This window comes from Pelodiscus sinensis, chromosome 1, assembly GCF_052426305.1.
Source record: "Pelodiscus sinensis isolate ZL-2025 chromosome 1, ASM5242630v1, whole genome shotgun sequence".
Taxonomy (NCBI): domain Eukaryota; kingdom Metazoa; phylum Chordata; order Testudines; family Trionychidae; genus Pelodiscus; species Pelodiscus sinensis.
The window spans coordinates 338,672,624-338,691,979 of NC_143052.1; the positions used below are offsets into that span (position 1 = coordinate 338,672,624).

Consider the following 19,356-nt stretch of genomic DNA (forward strand, 5'->3'; position numbering starts at 1 on the left):
CAGAATGCCTTATTACAGATCTGTGCCATCTGGAATTAACAATGCGTTTCCTCTCAGTGCTGTGTTGAAAGCATCACTACTGAAAGTGGACAGAGACCCTCATTTTCCCAAAATGTCTTCTGCACCTAATTAATTAGTTAATTATGTATGTGTTTCAGTTGATTAGTGAAGGTGTGCTGGGGAAGATTGCTGCCCTTCCCACCACTCTAAAACCATACACGTTTCTGCACTTTGCCAGAAAGACTTGCAGCACTTCCCATAGAGCAAAAAAGTCAGAGGACACTAAAGACAGATTTACAGAGCCTAAAGACATTGCTCATTCTTTGGAGTCCACTGCTATGCAGTCAGGTTGGACACATTTCTAGAAACCAGCATTAGTTTCCCATCCCATTTGCTTCTCTAACTGGGTATCTGTGCTCTCTGGGTGTGAATCCAGGTTCAGTAATAACAGTTAGCATATTGAAAATACTTGCAACTCCACACCAGTGTAGCACTTTCCATCTCCAAAGCACTTTGTGAGTGTTAATGAATTAACCCTCAGCTCACCACGGAGTGGCAGGTATTTTCAGTATTGTTCTCCTCACATCACAAAAGCTGTGAGGTTACAGCTTGAAAGGCTGCAGCAGAAGTCAGTGAGGGTATGTCTACACTGCATTCCTCTTTCAAGAGAGGAATTCAAATGCAGGTGAATGAAATTGCAAATGAAGCGCAGATTTGAATTTCCCATGCTTCATTTGCATAATCACATCCGGGTGCTATTTGGAAAACCCTATTTCTAAAAAAGAAACGCTGTCTAGATGCAGTTATTTCAAAAGAAAACCCTTCTTTTGAAATTACCCTTAAGGGTTTTCTTTTGAAATAACCACATCTAGACAGCGTTTCTTTTTTCAAAATAGGGTATTTTGAAATAGCGCCCGGACGCAATTATGCAAATGAAGCACAGGAAATTCAAATCCGCACTTCATTTCCAATTTCACTCACATGCATTTGCATTCCTCTCTCGAAAGAGGAATGCAATGTAGACATATCCTGAAAGTCCAAATACTCTATATCCAATGGATCACCATTGTCCACATGTTTGCTGACCCTCTCAAAGAATTCTGATAGATTTGAGAGACATGGTTTCCCTTTACAAACTTTGTTTAAACAAAATAGGCAACATGGGATAAAAGGGAAGGTGCTCTTATGGAACAGTAACTGGTTAAAATACAGAAAACAAAAGGTAGGAATAAATGGTCATTTTTCACCCTAGTGAGTGATAAATAGCAGGGTCCTCCAGGCTCTGTACTTGGACCAGTAATATTCAACATATTCACAAATCATCTGGAAGAAAGGCTAAACAGTGCGGAGGAAAAGTTTGAAAACAATCATACAAAATTGTTCAGTAAAGTCCAAAGCTGACTGGGAAGCATTACTAAGGGACCTCGCAAAATTGGGTGACTGGAAAAGAAAATGGCTGATGAAATTCAGTGTTGATAAATGTAAAGTAATGCACATTCGAAAACATAATCCCAGCCACACATACACAATAATAGGGTTTAAGCTCAAGAAGAGAGTTTGGAATCACAGTGGATATTCTCTAAAAACTTTAAATGACGTAATGTCACTGTATAAATTCAGGGCACAATGACTACTTGAAAACTGCATACAGTTTTGCTTGTTCCATCTCCAAAATAGATGTGTTAGGTTTGTTTAGGCCTATGATAGAACTTCCATACAAGGAGAGATTAAAAAGACCAGGACTGTTCACCTTAGAAAAGAGATAACTAACGGTGGATGTATGATAAAGATCTGCAAAATGATGACTGGGATGAAGAAAGTGGATAAGGAGGTGTTATTTACCCCTCTACATATCACAAGAACCAGGGGATCATTCGACAAAAGGGATGTACATTCCTGTTTATAAAGTTAACCAGTTAACCAGTATGTGTAACCAGTTAATCCTGGAGGGCTGGGATCCTGCGGTGGGTTCTGCTCCAGACTGGCTGGGCATGCCATGTCATGGTCTGCTCCGGCGAGGGTGGGGCCACAAGTCTATTCAGCGGTCTTTCATGTCCCCACTGTAACCATCAATTTCGGGCTCGGATTGGACTAATCGGCCATCTCCGAACCCACCCCCAACCAAACTGATGACACTGGGTGGTCCTCATCGACCTCGATGGATGAACACACACACAAGCATGCCAGTAAGGCTAATTCTTATTGGATAACTGGTTAACCCTTTACATTCCTATTCGATAAGTTGCCCTAATTTGTTCATTGCCTTTGAAGCATCTGGCATCAGCTGCTGTTGTAAGGTAGGAGCCTTGTCTAGAAGGACAATTGGTCTGCCCCGGTATGGCTGTTCTTATGTTCTTATCCTCTTGTTGGTCTCAGCTGGATACAAAGATATCTGGGTTGCAGTGTTGTCTAAGGGGAGATGAGTCAACTTGTCTCTCTCAGTCTGTTCTTCATAGTGTCTTGTAATAGGAAGCCTCTGTGGCTTCCTATAGTTGTTAAATATATGTGGGAGGATGGGGGAGGAAAGGAAGGATGATCCTGTGGGTAGAGTGCTAGATCTTGGCCACATCACTTAGTATGTCTGTGCTGTGGTTCTCCGTCTGTGGAATGGAATAGTAGCACTGCCCTACTTCGCAGGGGTGTTATCAGGCTAAATCTATTTAAAATTGCGAGACTCGCAGGGGTGGTGATGATGGGTGTCCATGCAGCACCTAGATCGGGGCAGGCAATAATTTTTGAAGGGGGGGGGCCACTGTAAAAATGTTCGAAGTGGTCGTGGGCTGGCGGAAGGGGAAGGGGCCTTTAAATAGACACAGGTGCCAGCAGCTCCCAGGCAACTGGCAAGGCCGGGAGCTGCGAGCCATTTCAGTTGCTTCTATTTAAAGGGCTTGCACCTTAGCAGCCGTGGAGAAAAGGCGAGCCCTTGAAATAGAAGCAGTTGAAAGGGTTCGCAGTTCCCGGCCCCCCAGCGCATTGCCTGGGAGTGTTGGGGAGGTATGGGCACTTTCAAATGTTTCTATTTAAAGGGCTTGCATCTGCCGGCATCTGCTAACGCATTGCCTGGCAGCCTACCAGCAGGCGCAAACTATTTAAATAGAAGCAAGTTAAAGGGCTCGTGGCTCCCAGGCAATGCGCTAGTGAAGGGACCAGAAGCCGCGAGTCCTTTCAACTGCTTCTATTGAAGGGCCCGCATCTTTCCCATGAGCTCTTTAAATATAATCCGTTGAAAGGGCTCACAGCTCCTGGCCCCACCATTAACACATTGCCGGGGAGGCATGCGCCCTTTCAGCTGTTCCTATTTAAAGGGCTCGTGTGTCCCCAACTCCCAGGCAACACGTGGAAGGGCAGGAAGTGCCGCATGAACCAGATTAAAGAGGCTATTGCCCACCCCTGGCCTAGATGAAACAATTATTTCTGTTCCCTGGATACAGTCCTAAAAATCGGTTTCACTCCATCTCAACACCTCACTGATTCCCGCTGCTGTTTGTTTGAGGTGGGACAGCAATATCCCATGAGCAACAGTATCAGTTGCTGTGGACAGGCATGGTGATATCAGAAGAGCTGTCTCCCAGTGGCCCATGCAGAGATGCTATGACGAGGGATGATGCTGGTGCTGCCTCATCCCCCGGCATGAAGTGGTTTCCTTTACATCCAGGGTTTATAATTTGTTTCAGTAGCTCTCAGCACCTTTTCCACCCCATAAAAATAGTTCCAGCACTGCTGGGCCCATGAACAAGAGCAAGTCCTCTATCAGCTTGAACTATTTATGTTTGATGTCTTGGCCTCAAGCCTTGTATGGATCCAGGGGATTGGTGATGGACAAAGGAGCGGGAAGCGACTGCTGTTCTTTCAGTCATCCTATTCAATATTAGACATAATTGGATGGTGGCTGATTAAGTTTGTTGGATTCAGAAACTGTCTCTTGAATTCTGGCTGACCTATTGCATGCATTGAGAGGCAGATAGCTTCCTCCTGACTCTGCCAGGAAGGAAGCCAGCTGGTCTCAGAAGTCTTTTACTCGGCAGGAAGGCCAAGTGTTCCCTTGCTTTTGTCAGTGGACTGAGGTCTGGGAATGGAAGAGGAACATGTGCCATCTTGGGCTTTGTGTCTCTTTCTGGCTGTGTGCAGAGGCCCCTGTAGATTCAGGGATCTTCTCCCAGAGGCAGACTCTGGGGTAGGGTGTGGGCATTCTGAAGACGAAATTTGCAGTCTGGAAAAGACTGGCTAGTTGTGAGTCAGTGGCTGCTGTGGAAGAGGAGAAGAGAGGTTTTGGTGGCTTTACCATAAATCTAAGCCCCTACCAAGGCCACATAGAACAAGACAGTTAGACTTTCTGGCCTATAACTCTGTTCTGAATATCATTTACATCACCTGCATTTGAGTTCCCTTCACCCTTGCTTCGCCTACTCAAAATCTGAGGGTTGTGCTGATCTGTGAGGGATCAGTTTAGTGTTCAAGCTCTTATGCTCTTTGGCCTTTCAGTTGAGTGATGCTTCTCTAGAACTGAGTTGCTTCCATGAGCTTACAGGGGAGAGAGCCTGACAGTCATCTTCTTGTTTGAGGACTTGAGTCCTGCTCAGAGAACAGTGATGGTCTGTCTCAGAGAGAGGCGTTAACTTTTATGCTCCTTACATCTATTTCTTCTTTGGTGACAATGCATGTTTGATCGCTTGGACCTTCAGTGAAATGCCCAGTTCATTTCACAGAGGGCAGCACACAGCCAGCAGCTAATAATGCCTTTGTGTAAACACTAGACTGATTTGGATTTGAACTGGTGACTGCAGTCTCCCATTAGGATTCCTGAAGCCACACAGAGTCTCTGTCCTGGGAGTACTTTAATGAGCTGAAAGTGTGTTTTTGTGCACATTTACTGTGAAACATAGATATACTATAGTGAACACAGTGTAGTATCTTGCTTGCAAATAGAGCAATAAGGGTATGTCTACACTACCCCGCTAGTTCGAACTAGCGGGGTAATGTAGGCATACCGCAATTGCAAATGAAGCCCGGGATTTGAATTTCCCAGGCTTCATTTGCATAAGCGGGGCGCCGCCATTTTTAAATCCCCGCTCGTTCGAATCCCGTGCCGCGCGGCTACACGCGGCACGAACTAGGTAGTTCGAACTAGGCTTCCTAGTTCGAACTACCGTTACTCCTCATTCCACGAGGAGTAACGGTAGTTCGAACTAGGAAGTCTAGTTCGAACTACCTAGTTCGTGCCGCGTGTAGCCGCGCGGCACGGGATTCGAACGAGTGGGGATTTAAAAATGGCGGCGCCCCGCTTATGCAAATGAAGCCTGGGAAATTCAAATCCCGGGCTTCATTTGCAATTGCGGTATGCCTACATTACCCCGCTAGTTCGAACTAGCGGGGTAGTGTAGACATACCATAAGTGGGCAATCTCCAGGTGAAAAGTTTTGCATTCCTTAGGTCAGTTTCTTGTGCTTACAAAATTTAAGAAGAGAAGAGGATTTCAGTGCAGGGATAGGATTCCTGGGTAAATTCTCCGACTGTATTCTCCAGTTGTTTAATTCTAGCAGTCAGTCCTTCTAGCACAATGTGGTGTTTCCTTTTTTTATTTTTGTAGTCGTCTTGTACCACTCTGCCAGAAGGGCACCTTTTGTGTGTCTCCTTCCTGTCATGGCTACTGCAGTCTGTCTGTCTTGGTGAATGAGTGCTCCGTTGATGGTTGTGTGGTGTGTCCCACCCAGCACATGCGTTCTCATAGCTAAGCTGAGAAGCATGGGAATACCAAGGTTGGGTCTGTGATATCCTTACTTTAAACTTGTCCACATAGGGTACTTCCATTGGCAGCAATATTATGGGTCTTATACAGAAGCCCACTGAAATCAATGGAAAGACTTCCATTGACTTCACTTGGATTTGGGCTGGCACCATCGGGCGGCCGACACATAAGTAGTGATTGAAAGAGGCAGTTTTCAAGAAGCCACTCACCTAAACAATGACTGCACTCCATGGCTAGCATTTAAATCAATATGCATTGCAGAGCCTTATGGCCACAGTGAGGGAAACAAACACGTGACTGTTCTCTCTGCTGTCACCCAATGTTTCAGCTTGTCTGATGGCGTATTACACCATCAAAAGCAAAAGGCAGAATAAAGAACAACAAACATCCCCGTTGAAATAGCCAGACACGGCTCAACTGTCCTGAACTGACGTAGCAAAGTGGTCAATGCTGTTTCCACACTGCAGCTGGATGCTGTCTCTTAATGTCTGCGAGAGTATGGCCCAAGTGTATCAGCAAAGAATGTGTATTAGTGAAAATGAGAGCCTCCATAATTTAAAATCTGGGTGTTATATGGTCTAGGAACTGCTCCCATAAATAGCATTACTTCTGTGCAATCATTATTTACCTCTCCTTCCAGCTGTATCTCAGCATAGACACGTATGTGCTGTTAGAGTTAACACAAAACCACTTACAATCTGAATGCCTAGTTTATTTCCAAATGGGAAGGTCAGCATCATTATCCTTGGTGGATTTAATTACCAAATCCTGCATAATCATAGCGCTTGCTTCCTGTCTGTTAATCATGTCGAGCTGTGCATATATTATGTGCAAATGTAACCAAAACAAGAGATGGAATTTCCAGGTGTGGCATGCCTGACATGTGTTCTTATAGGTTGAATTTTGACTTCCCTAATATGATATAGATTTTTATTGTGTTTTTTTTTCAAAAGGAAAACCCTGTGGCAAAGAAAAGTGGGCAGGCATCTGTTTGCAGTTAATCCTTCAGCTTCATTTAGACCCCACAGGATCTGTGAATGTAAGTCATAACAGTAGAACAAAGTTGTCAGACCCCAGCAGTGAAAAAGCCTCTCAAAAAGAATGGCAATTTTAGTGAATGGCTCCCCCAAAAGTGTTGTTGGTTTTGTTTTGCTTTTCAGGGGAGGATTCTGAAATATATGAAATATTTGTTTAAAGTTATTTCATATATTATTTGTTCCTTATTTATTATAATACTGTTTGACACTATCAACAATAACCCTAAAATGGAGAACAAATGGATGAAGTCTGGTAGTTGGGGCATGATCCTAAGTCTTTTGGAATCAACAGGTTTCTTTCCATTGACTTCATATCATGCCCTTAAATGTTTTCCTTACCTGTGTTACTGCTCTAGATTATTACAAATAACAGCAATGCCTTTTTCTTACATAAAGATTTTCATTAGCAGATTGTAGAGTGCTTCATAATCTTTATTTTTTAAATAAAACACTGTGAGACATGGAAGTACTACTATCCCCATTTTGCTGATGGGGAACTGATACACAGAAAGACCAATTGCCTGTACCAAGATCACATGGGAAGTCTGTGGCAAAGCACAGCATTGAACATGGGTTTTCCAAGCCCTAGACTAGGGCCCTAACTACTGGACCATCTTTCATAAAGACCTTTGAAAGGACTTTATACCATTTTGGCTCCGGAGTGTGGGTGTGCATTCTGCTGAGCTTAAACAGTGAACTAGAACGGTCAGTTTCATTTTCTGTCCTCGTGAGTTTCTTACTCCACATTCATCACCATGATATGTGAATTCCTTCTGTTCTCTCACACTGTGTTAATGCTGCTGCTTGGATGGATGGTGCCATAGGGGAACACTAAAGGGACTTTAAATGTTATTTGTTTAAAAATGAGTTACAATCAGCGCCAAGTCCTACACCTGCCCCGGCACACATCCCATGGCAATGTCTGTGGTGCGATAGTTACTTTATTTTGTCTCATTATTTTCTTTTTCTCTTTTTGTTGCTGTGTAAAAAGACCCAAGCACATAGCAGGGGAAACTGACCGACCACAATCCTATGTTGTGATCTACTGTGTTGCAGCTAACACAGAGCCCGCCTTGGATTGAATGGGAGTCTGTGGAAACACACCCAATGCATAGCTGCAGATTTCAGTTCAGGACAAAAGACCTTAGAAAAGCTTCACTAACTTTAATGGTGGAAGCTCAAGCCCTAGTTAATTACAAAGATTATAATATTTCTTTAATCCTTTGCACTGAAAGCAAATGTAGGTGTTATCTGTAATGATGAAGATAAAATATATTTGGATAAAGGCATGATTTTGTTTGTAGTGGCCAAGTTTTTTAAACACTTCCACTACCAAAAAAAAAAAAAGTTTTCATTAAGATATTTTTAAAATGCTAAAAATGTACTTGCATTGGGTTTTGTTCAGATGCCTCTACCTTTGTTTAATTAAGATTTGTATTTGTTTTATGTGGTTTACTTGTGAGCTTAAGCAAGTCCCAATTAATAAAAGTAAACTACAGGTTGTACCTCCCTAGTTGGCATCTGTGGGACCCGACAGGTAGCGAAGGAGGAAGTTTGCTGGGCCAAGGAGGTCCAGAAAGGTCCTGGCCTTCCCTCCTGGCAACTGATCCTGCTGCTGGTGTAGCATCACACTGGGCCCAGCCCAGGTTCTGCTGCCAGCCCTTGCCGGGTTTTCTACCCCTGGGTTACCAGCCAGGCTCTGCTCCAGCCCCACCATGCTTACTGCTCCCTGGTCACCAGCCCCCCTGCCTCTGTATCAGCTTCGTCCCTGGTCTCCAGATTGGCTCCGCTCCCGACACAGGCCAGGGTCCTGGCCACTGGAACTGTGGCCACTGGACCGCCTCTGCTCCCAGCTTCTAGCCTATTGGCCATCCACTCCCAGCCCTGGCCGGGCTCCTGGCCGCCGGCCCCCCTGCCACGAGACTCTCAGATGATCCCAGCTCTCTAGTACAGGGGCTCTCTGGCCTAGGGGCTCTGTCCCATGGTCCTGCTGGACTATGGATGTTGCCAGACCAGAGACTCCCACACCAGAGAGGTTCAGCCTGAAACATCAAATATTAGAAGCACAAGGAGGGTGAAATACGATATTTTATTGAAGCGATTTCTCTTGGTGAAAGAGAAAGGCTTGTGAGCTACAAAGAATTCTGAGTATCTTTCATAGACCTGAAGAGGAGCTCTGTGGAAGCTTGAAAGCTTGTCCCTTTCACAACAGGAACTGGCCAATAAAAGATTTTACCATATCTCTCTAGTTACCCTCCTTGTCTCTGTGATATCCTGGATCCAACATGGGTACAAAACACTGCAAATAACAAAGCAAATATGACATTTCACTCTGATGCTCTATCAATATAGGAGCCATTCTGAGTACTGAGCATTAAGGGAATCTTAGAAATTGAAGCATACTCTAACAGGCCTGATCCTGATCTTCCTTTAAAGAGTTATGTTGGTGTAAAACTGGTATAGACTCCAGTGGCGTTGCTTATGATTTACACCAATATAAGTGAAATCAGAATCAGGATTATTGTTTTATAGGAATTTGTACTGTGGGAAATGGGGTTATTTTCAATAATGAATGAAAGATTTTTTTAATGGTTTTTAACACTGAACAAAGTGAGACAATCTGCATTTCGTCAGAAATGATTCTCTCAAAGGCATGTTGAACTTTGACATGACATTTTTTTGTTTTAGGTTAGTCATGATTTTTTCCTAGTTGCAGTATTTTTAGGGCTGTCAAAGCAATTGAAAATTAATCACAATCAGTCACGCAGTTGAAAAATTAATCACGATTAATCACAGTTAATCACGGTTGTAGCAAATTGTCACTATTTCTGACAGCGAATATAGGCTTTGGAGAGGAAAATGGTGAAAAACTTGAAGTGGCATTACTGTAAACACCCCAAAAAACATTGGATTTTCATTGTGTCATATACTTAAAGACACATAATCAGGGTCAGTTTCTGCCTTATACACCTTTACACTTGAAATGAAGAAGACAAAAAGTACGAGAAACAAGTATTACCTCAGTTTTACATATGGGAGGACCTAAGGCATAGGGAAATGAGACCAAGATTTTGAAACATAGGTAATGAATGGTAGCCCCATCAGTTTATATCTGGTCACTATATAATTGACTCCCATAGGAGCCCCCAGCTGCTCAGTCCTTTCAAAAATTCAAATATAAGTAATCATCCCAAAGTCACGCATGGAGTCTATGACAGAGGAGGGATTTAAACCCTGGTTTCTGGAGTTCCCAGCCACATCCCAAATTGTAACCCATCTCTTCTGGTGTTCACCTTGGCTGACACTAGGTTTTGCATGAATTATCCCCCATGGAAGTGTTGGCATTTTCATAAATGAAGAGGAACATGTTTGCAGCTTCCAACCTGAGCTGCTTGACTGGAAAAGAAGCAAAGATTTGAGCCAGAGCAACAACTTGTTCTGCCTTTCATTGGTACGGTGTAGAATTTGTATCACAGTGCTAGGTAGGAGTCATCACCCTGGGTTCTCTTTGAAACACTGACATTGATCTGTGCATGGCTGCGAGTGTCTTAAAGTCTGTGCTGTGGAATGACTATAAAACCTCTTTGCTGAAGGATGATATGAGACTCTTCTAGAGGATTGCTAATCTGTCTCTGTCCAGAGCTACACAGCCCTTCTTAGGGCCCTTATCCTAAACCACTTCTGCTTTCTCAGACCTGAGCTGCTTTAGCGAGGAAGAATTCTTCACACCTCCTGCCATTTTGCAGTAGCAGCTGCTGCCGCTCCTTCACAGCTTGACTCCTGCCTGGTTCCCTCTCTTTCTCATGACTGGTGAGATGCTGCATTAATATCACTGAGAAACAGATGTCAGTGCAGCAGTCTGAGATCCAGCCCCCTTTCGCCCCCCCAACCCCTGTAGTTTGTGACATAATCAACATTGCCCTCTTTTTCTGTGGTGTCCTGCTCCTTTTTGGGGGGAGGGGGAACCCTCTGTCATCTTCCTTCCTTCCTTCAACCTCTGAGAGCGTCGCATGTCTATTGTGCTAGCTGCTCATCCAGCTGGATCCTGATCTCAGTTATCCTAGTGTAATTCTAAGCATCCGCCCGCCGGTTATCTCTTCTCATGTTATCTGAGCCTGTTACACTTGATGGCCAGTAAACAAAAATATAGAAAGGAAGGGGGCATTGCAGTAATGCAGGTCACAGAAGGTCTCTTGCTGGCAAAAATCCAGGTACTCACTGGGCAGCCAACACTAGGACATCAATAAACCTGTAGATTTTAATTACCTTTCCATTTAGTATTTTATCCTACATAACGCATTGATCAATGTGTCTTGCGCCCTCTGCTGTGTGTATGTGAATCTGCTGCAGCGGGCACCTGGAAGACTCATGCCTGTAGCTCAAGCTAGAGCAGCCAATACGTTGAACGTTGAAAATTTCCTCCTTCTGGCTCTGACCCTGTTTGTGATCAAGATGATAACAGGTCTAGCTGTATTGCTGGAACTAATGGAACATCTTTGACTGCGACCTGAGTGGAGAATCTTGCATCTAGGTAGCACCTTTCAAAAGAAGGATCTCCGTGAATGACAACCAAAGAGTCTGCTCCTGAGATGTGCGGAGTATCTGCAGCTTTTGCATGGTGATTGGCATTTGTCTGGATATGGATTGAAGCTCCTTGAGAAAGGGATTTGGGGGCTAATCCTGCACTTATTTCTGTCAGTTTTCCACCTGTGGTGACTCCTCAGGTTTAAATATATGTGCTTGCTATCATGAACACTTCCATTGTCTTCATGTTTTTTGCAGGGTAGAGCCCTATATTTGTACAGCACTATGTGCACTCATGGTGCTATTGAAATTATCATCCTTATAAAACTATTCTCATCTTCAGTATAGAGGAATCACTCCTTGCACTAGTGACTCAGATCAAATTTCTCTAGTGAAAACAAGAAGCAAGATTGGGTCATTTAAGGAAAATTGTCTCTTTCATCAAACACTTGCACATAGAGTGAAGTGGCATCTGACGTTCCCTTGTGATTACATGGGCTTCCACTAGTCTAAGCATGATAGCATAGCAGGCTCCATATGCCAGACAGGGAGGCTAAGATATCTGCCACTGAAGCAGTGAAGTGGGTGGAGCCTTGGCTCTTACTTCCCCCAACCAGCATGAAAGTGAAGAAATCTGTTAGTGGAAAAAGCCAGAAGATTGGTTGCCTCTGGACCAATGGGGTAGCTAGGAAAGGACTGGCAGTTGTGGCTTCCCCGCTCCTAGAATGATGAAGCCACAAAGCTTACTTCTGGCCTTCGGCAATGTCACGGTCTTGCTCTGTACGATCCCATGTGTCCAGGAGCCTATGTCTTTCTTCTGAGGGACAGTGCCTACAGCCAGCAGTGTTCACAGCCCTCGGGCTGGGTTATTGTTCTTTAGTAACTCCAAGGGAAGAAAGCTACCAAATGAACACTCCCTTGGAGAACCTCACAGCAGTTTTCATTCCAAATCTTCTGCTCCTTCTGGACCATAACACCCTAGTTTCACCCATGAACCACTTTTGGCATGTTTCCTATTTCCTTTCCATGACGAGAGAGTGTGGGTTGAAAAGCTTTGGTGTGCTTTTCGGGGATGGTGGGGGACAGGAGTGTGTGTGGTTTTGCTTTGTGCTCTAATATCTTCAGCTGGTACAAAATCATCAGGATGTTTCCACTGACTGTCCTGCTCTCGCAACAGTAGAATACTAATAGAGCTAGCAGACTATTTGTTGTTTTTTAAGTTTATCCTGTACAGACTAACTCAGCTACCCCCTGAAGCTTTGGAACACTGTAGCAATGCTTTAAATTGTCTTCACATTAGTTTGCTTGTAAAAAAAAGATTCCCTGTGCCTCATGCAAACTGCTTTGTCTTTCTGGGGTGTACAAATTGAGGGCATTTGCAAAATGCTTCTGTCTCCATCTCTGAAAAGTGCCTCCCCGTCTGTTTCCCTGATTAAGCAATTCAGTCCACTCAATGACAGAGTTTGCTCAGCTGGAGCTGACTGTTTGGTTGGGATTAATAAGCAGTTGTTCCTTTCTCTCATACATCTTCCTGCGTACCATAAAAGAAAACAAATGACTTTGGGGCTTTCCTGTTCATTTGTTCTTACACCAAGTATATTCTGGGTGCTTGTCTAGTGCATCAAACTCCTAGAAATAGAACACTGGCAGCATGAGTGAGACTTTCGTCCTGTCTCAGCCGGCCATCATCACTTAACAAGGCTGAGCCTGGGCAGTGTGAAATATGCCTTGTTAAGCACTGAATGCTGAGTGAGACAGAAATAACTGACTGATCTGGGTTACACAAACGCGTGTTGGGATTTATCGGTAGATTTTCAGTTTTAAAAGAGGGAAGGGGGAAGGGAATTGAGTGCTTGGATTGATAGCCCTGAAAGCTGATCATCCTTTACACGCAGGACAGGTTCTATATAGGCTACAGCAGAGCAAGTGTTCGCCAGGGTGCTCTGTCAGCGTGCCTCACCCTTTTGGAGGGGAGGGGGTAGAGGTTGGGAATATTCTGGGGGATCAAAGGACAGTAATTCAGTCCCTTTCAAACATTGGCCTTGCTGCTGAGAAGGGTGGCACATGTAACAGTGGCTCTTGTGCTATAGACACACGACCATCTGAAGTGGAGAGACCACCAACTTCTCAGGCCTCTGAATGGACATCTGGTGGCAATAGCTTTTGGCCAAAGGAAGTTAGGAGCCCAAATATCATTTACCTCCAATAGGATGTGGGTGCCTAGCTCCCTCAGGCTCCTCTGACAATGCCAGCATCAGACTGGATTTGAGCCCATGAAAGATGCTGTTCTTTTATTGCTGCACCATCCTAGTCCCTAGTCCTAGACTGTGATGACCTAAAGGATCCCTCCCACTTTGTTCCCTTCATGCTGGGCGGTGATTGTGGGGGCACCACTGAGCAGAAGAGTCTGACCACCCTAGAAGTAGCTTGGGAAGGCACCACTCTGCAGAAATACACTTGAAAGTCCCAATTCCTAGTTGCACCCTCTGGGGCAATAGTACCTTCCCCATCTGCACATACCATCAGCAAATTATGAGTTCCCTCTGCACTGGCACAGATACTCTGGCCAGTGAACAGGAGACATGAACCCAAAGCTTCTCCCATTCTCCAAACACCTGCTCTAGCAAGGGGGTCAGCAGGTGAGGGGCCCTTCCTACTCCGCTCCAGATGTCTAAGAACCTCCTGCTCGGATGAAAAGGAATCCTTTGGTACCTCCTCCAAATCACAATCTTCTCTTGGCTTTTATTTTTTTATTTTTAATGATTCCATGGCAACTTGACACTTCCATCCCTTTCTTTGTGATTTTGTTTTTCTTGAATTTATTTTAAATTGATTCCTATGGCCAGTCTTGGTCATGTTTTTCAATAGCATTGACACACTAGGGGCTGTGTCTAGACTGGCAAGTTTTTCCGCAAAAGCAGTTTCTTTTGCGGAAAAACTTGCCAGCTGTCTACACTGGCCGCTTGAATTTCCGCAAGAACACTGACTTCCTACTGTCTGAAATCAGTGCTTCTTGCAGAAATGCTATGCTGCTCCCGTTCGGGCAAAAGTCCTTTTGCGCAAAGCTTTTGCCCAAAAGGGCCAGTGTAGACAGCTCAGATTTGTTTTGCGCAAAAAAGCCCTGATCGCGAAAATGGCGATTGGGGCTTTTTTGCAGAAAAGCGCGTCTAGATTGGCACGGACGCTTTTCCGCAAAAAGTGCTTTTGCAGAAAATCGTCCGTGCCAATCTAGACGCTCTTTTCTGCAAATGCTTTTAACAGAAAAAATTTCCGTTAAAAGTATTTGCAGAAAATCATGCCAGTCTAGACGTAGCCTAGATGTATTCTGCATCGGTCTGGGAGGGCCCACTGTTACCATTAGATTTACAGATCAATTTTCATTGTAGTTCCCAGTTTTCTCCTGCTGATAACATTCCAAAAAACCCACCATCTGGACTGAAATAGTTGCGGAAGAGTGAGGAAGGGAATACAGTGTCCCATTGTCTAACTACTTTAGTAGTCTTGTTTAAACATACTACAGGTTGAAACTCTCTTAACCAGGACTCTTTGGTCTGGCAACATCTGTGGTCCAGTATGACCATGGATGTTCCAGGACCACAGAGTCCCACTCAAGGGCTAGCACCCAAAAGCCCAGCAGGCTGCCAGGGCAGCGGGGCTTCCCAACAGGGCAGCAGGAGCCTCACACGCAGCTGCAGGAGCCCCATACGTGGCAACAGGACTGCCCAGAGCAGCAGCATGAGCCAGGTTCCTCGATGGGACCCAGTGCATAGCGGCAGCATGGCTGCTGAGTGCTGGAGCAGGCGCATGGTGTACACACAGGCGGTGGACCAGTGTTGGGAAGTATTTGTCGCACTCTCTGAACCTCTATCTGACATAGAGATATGCAAGAGGATGCGAATATAGAGAAATCTCTGTGCCACATCACGCACTAACTAGAAGAAACAGGAAAGAATCCCTGTTATTAAAAGTTAGAGAACAGTTCCTAGACATCCCATTGTAAATTCCCAAGTGTAACCAGCCATGTTGGTGCATTCATATTCTTTACTGAACAGCCTTCCAGAGATGCCATATGTCATTCTTTTGACCTCAGAAGCACTTGTTTTGTTGTGCCTCTTTATTGAAGGTAGTGTTACAAGGGTGTTTTCTAATATGAGCTGTGTTCAGGAATCTCTGTTGTACAACCAAGGGATAATTTTCCCCTAAGAATTTTACTGCTCTTTTGAAAGGCTATAATAATTCCTATTTCATCTGTCTATAGCCAATGGCATTCTAAGGGAAACAAGGCAAACTCTGATTTATGAGTAGTTTTGTTGACAGCGCAAGGTAGAAAGTTTCATGCCATAGTCGGTATTCAGAGCTGGATTGCACAGCCCTGTAAATGCAGTTGTGAATGGGCAGTAGCTGTCTTTTTAAGCATATTTCAAATTAGGGATGTAATAGTGTCATTGGTTTATAGGTTAATGCTATAGATTACATGCATTTCCCCTCCCCCCACCCCCCGCCCCTCTGCCAGTAAATTTTTTAGCAGGATGGCCAGCAGCCTCTCTCAGTCCTGGCTTGCGAAGGGTCCAGGACCTATCCCTGCTGCAGCTCAGCATTTAAGAGGTAACAGGCAGGCAGTCCACGAGGGGAGCTGGGTCTGGGACTTAACTCCTTGCAGACCAGCTCCCTCCTGGCACCCCGCACTGCTGCCTCTAATACAGAAGCAGCAGCGTGGAGTGGCAGGGGGTTCCTCGGGAGTGGGGCCAGAATGCACTGGCTACCAGCCCCACCCCAGGGGACTATAGAATACTCGAATAACCTATAAGAATTTATGAGGTTACTCGACTATCCAGTTAACCGATATTTAACATCCCTATTTCAAATAAGGTCAGAAATGAATACTATGAACTTTTCACATAACTACCATAATGGGCCCTAAACTTGTCCATTGATTTATATATGTGTGCACTTCAGTTTAGCATTTGTAATGTTCAGGATATTTCCTATAGCAAGATCAGAGAAGTTCAAGGAGATAGCAAATTAACCTTTTCTGTTCATCAGAGGTAGGGCCCTACCAACTTCATGAAACATGTGTCATTTACTGATATATAAGCCCTTCCCCATGAAATCTGATGTCTCCTTGTTCCTAGAAGTACACAATCAAAGGAGGCTTCCTAGCTCCAACAGGCCAGGGGAAGGAAAGGACCTGTCCCTCCCCTTCAAACTTCTCAGGCAGTGTGAAGAGGGACCTGATCAGACTTACCTCTACCTCTTGGAACTTCCTGCAGCTCCAGGAAGCTCTGAAGGCAGCCCAGAAGTGAGTGTGGCAATCCCAAGATCCCCCTGCAACAGGAATGATGATTGGGTGTTTGGGTTGCTAACTTGAGATATATTTAAAAGCCTGGCTTATCGGAGGGTGGTGCTCAGCCCTTTCTGAAAGTCAGGTCTCCTCTGAGAAGCCTCAAGTTGGGCATCCAAAATCATTTGAAAATCTTGGTCTTTGGTAATAAACATCCCGTGTTCTGTCCCTATGCCTCTCAGCCTTGTCTTGCACCTTCATTATTTTCTCCTTATTTGAACTGCTTTTTGAGGTAGGGGCAGCCATTTATTTTACGTGTGAATGGCAGCTGGCCAAAAGAGGAAGACACCGTATCCAGCACTTGTCTTAGTTTTGAATTGGCAGCATGCATTGAGTCCACTCTCAATGGAAAATGATGCAGTTGCGTTACTATTTCATAATGATAAATTGTCCGTATTTCATCCAAAGCAAATGCATGAATGAACTCGAGCTCTTCTCCTCAATGGCCGGTTTGGCTCTGAAGTTGCCAGAATAGTCGGAGCGGGCAGCACTTCTGTTTGAAAAGAAACATCCTTAAAAAGGAGAGTTCAGTGAGGAAGTGGGACAATATGCAATTTTCCTCCTCTTGCATTCTTAGTCATCTTTATGTTTTGTCTCCCTTTTGTTCTTGAAGTCCGTTGTTTCTCACTAGCTTAGGGACCAGTATTTGAAATTCCCCTGGAGCCAAAGCAGCTGCGTGAATTGGCTGTTGTGTGGTACACTGGAAATATAATTCTAGAGCAGCAGTGTTTCTTAAATGTTTTAAGAACGAGGAACAAAAAACAATATTTTTTTTTAATGAGGAACACCAAGGATTTTGTGTTGAGCAAAAAAAAGGGGGGAGGAAAGTTATTGACAAAAAAAAAAGGTCGGGGGGGAAGTTATTGAGTGGGAAAAAAAGAAGGTTGCCTGCCTCTTTAAGAGTGGCCATTTTGAACTCTGTTGTTCTCCAAAGCACACTTACGACTGCCTCGCGGCACACCGGTGTGCCACAGAACACAGTTTAAGAAACACTGTTCTAGAGATTGTCTTTGAGCAGATTCACAGAGTGCGTGCCCCACACTCAAATATGGCATTGGTGGCTTATGTATCTTGAGTTTGACAACTAGTTGTGTGGCACTCAGTTGTCGGGTGGGTGATATGGGGATATTTGCGAAACTGTGGTTGACATGGATATAGGGAGGTTAACTGTGTGATGTGGAGAGCCATTGACAATCTTCTGAGAAATTCACAGCCATTAGCTTATCTTCTTCCAAATAAAGCCACATGAAACAGCTAAATTAGGCAGGGCATTAGTATCCAGTCAGAACGTTTGGTATGTTACGATATGTGTAGAAAGATAACTTTCATTCTACATGATCCCAAGCTGCGCTGCATATTCTGTGGCATTTCCAGCATTGCAGAGTATCTGTGACATTTGAGACAAAGACATGCTTTCCCTTCAGGAAATACAGATCAGATCTTTGGGATCTCGGGCTCTTGAAGGGAAAGGAAAATAGGCCAGGTCAGGATTAAGTGAGGCGGAGATGAGCATAATGAAATCTTAATGTCTTGTTCGCTCTTCTTTTCTCCTCTCCATACTTTGGCTCTGCCTCAGAGATTCCAATCCTGAGAAGGTAGATGAGTCACTCTGAACCTTTCCAGACTACTGCACCCCTTTCAGGAGTCTGAGTTGGCTTGCATACTTCAACTGTCACCTCACTTAAAAACCACTTGGTTACAGAATCAAATATAAAAATACAAAAGTGTCACAGCACCTTATTACAGAAAATGGCTGATTTTCTCCTTTTTACCATATCACTCTAAAATAAATACATTGGATTATGAATATTGGACTTACATTTCAGTGTATAGTCTATAGAGCAGCATAAACCAGTCATTGTCTGTCTGAAATGTTACTTGGTACTCACATTGCTAGTGCTTTTTATGTTGCCTGTTATAAACTAAGCAAATATATAGGAGATTGTCTATGCTATGGAGAAGATCGACTTTCTGGAGGTCGATCGTTCAGCGTTTGATTTAGCTGGTCTAGAGTAGACCCCCAAATAGAACACGGAGGGCAGCCCCTGCCAGTATCCTATACTCCTCATTCTGTCAGAAGTACAGGAAGCTAAGAAGAATGTGTGCTCCCATTGGCCTCCCGCAGTTTTGACGCTGCAGCGGCTCTGCTGAAGGTAAGCCAAATTCAGCTACACATTTTGTATAGCTGGATGATGTCCCTTAAGCCGACCTTCCTGGCCAAGTGTAGACTAAGCCTAGATGACATGATATACCCCCTCGGAGTTTTGCTCACCTAATGCTCCCAATACTGGTAGTAAGCTGGGGGGAGAGGGGGCACAGAGATGAGAAGCGCTGGTACCATGCCCTGCCCCCACACTTGCTGGCTACAGTCAGCAACCATCACACAGAAGGAGGCAGTAATCTGTATGAAAAAAAGTTTTAGTAAATAGCTCTCTCCCTATGGCAAATGGGAGCAGGAAAGGCATTAGAGCTCCGAGTCACAATTTATCATCTGGTGTACTCCTAGGGAAGGGCGCCTATTCGCCTTCCTTTATTCAGGGCAGAGTGTGCAGTTCTGGTGTGAACTCTAGTAAATTTCCCTGTCTGTGGTCCAGTTCAACAGCTCCAGAGAGCCAGGGTAAACTCAGCTCCTTTAGTTAATCGCCCAGTTTAATTTCGTCCACTTAGGTTAGATCCCTGGCCACATCATCTCCAAATAATTACGTCTC

The 19,356-nt window shown here is 44.4% G+C and overlaps 1 protein-coding gene across 6 annotated transcripts in view; it reads left to right on the forward strand.

Moving 5' to 3' along the window:
- Positions 1–19,356, forward strand: part of TENM4 (teneurin transmembrane protein 4) — an 870,263-nt gene that overhangs the window by 211,225 nt on the left and 639,682 nt on the right. For 4 of the 6 annotated variants that reach the window (XM_075919469.2, XM_075919465.2, XM_075919468.2 and 1 more), the window contains exon 2: positions 6,700–6,785. The exons of the other annotated variants lie outside the window; for them this stretch is intronic. The gene's annotated coding sequence lies outside the window, so the exon portion shown is untranslated. The remainder of the gene's footprint in view (positions 1–6,699; positions 6,786–19,356) is intronic. 6 annotated transcript variants of the gene reach the window in all.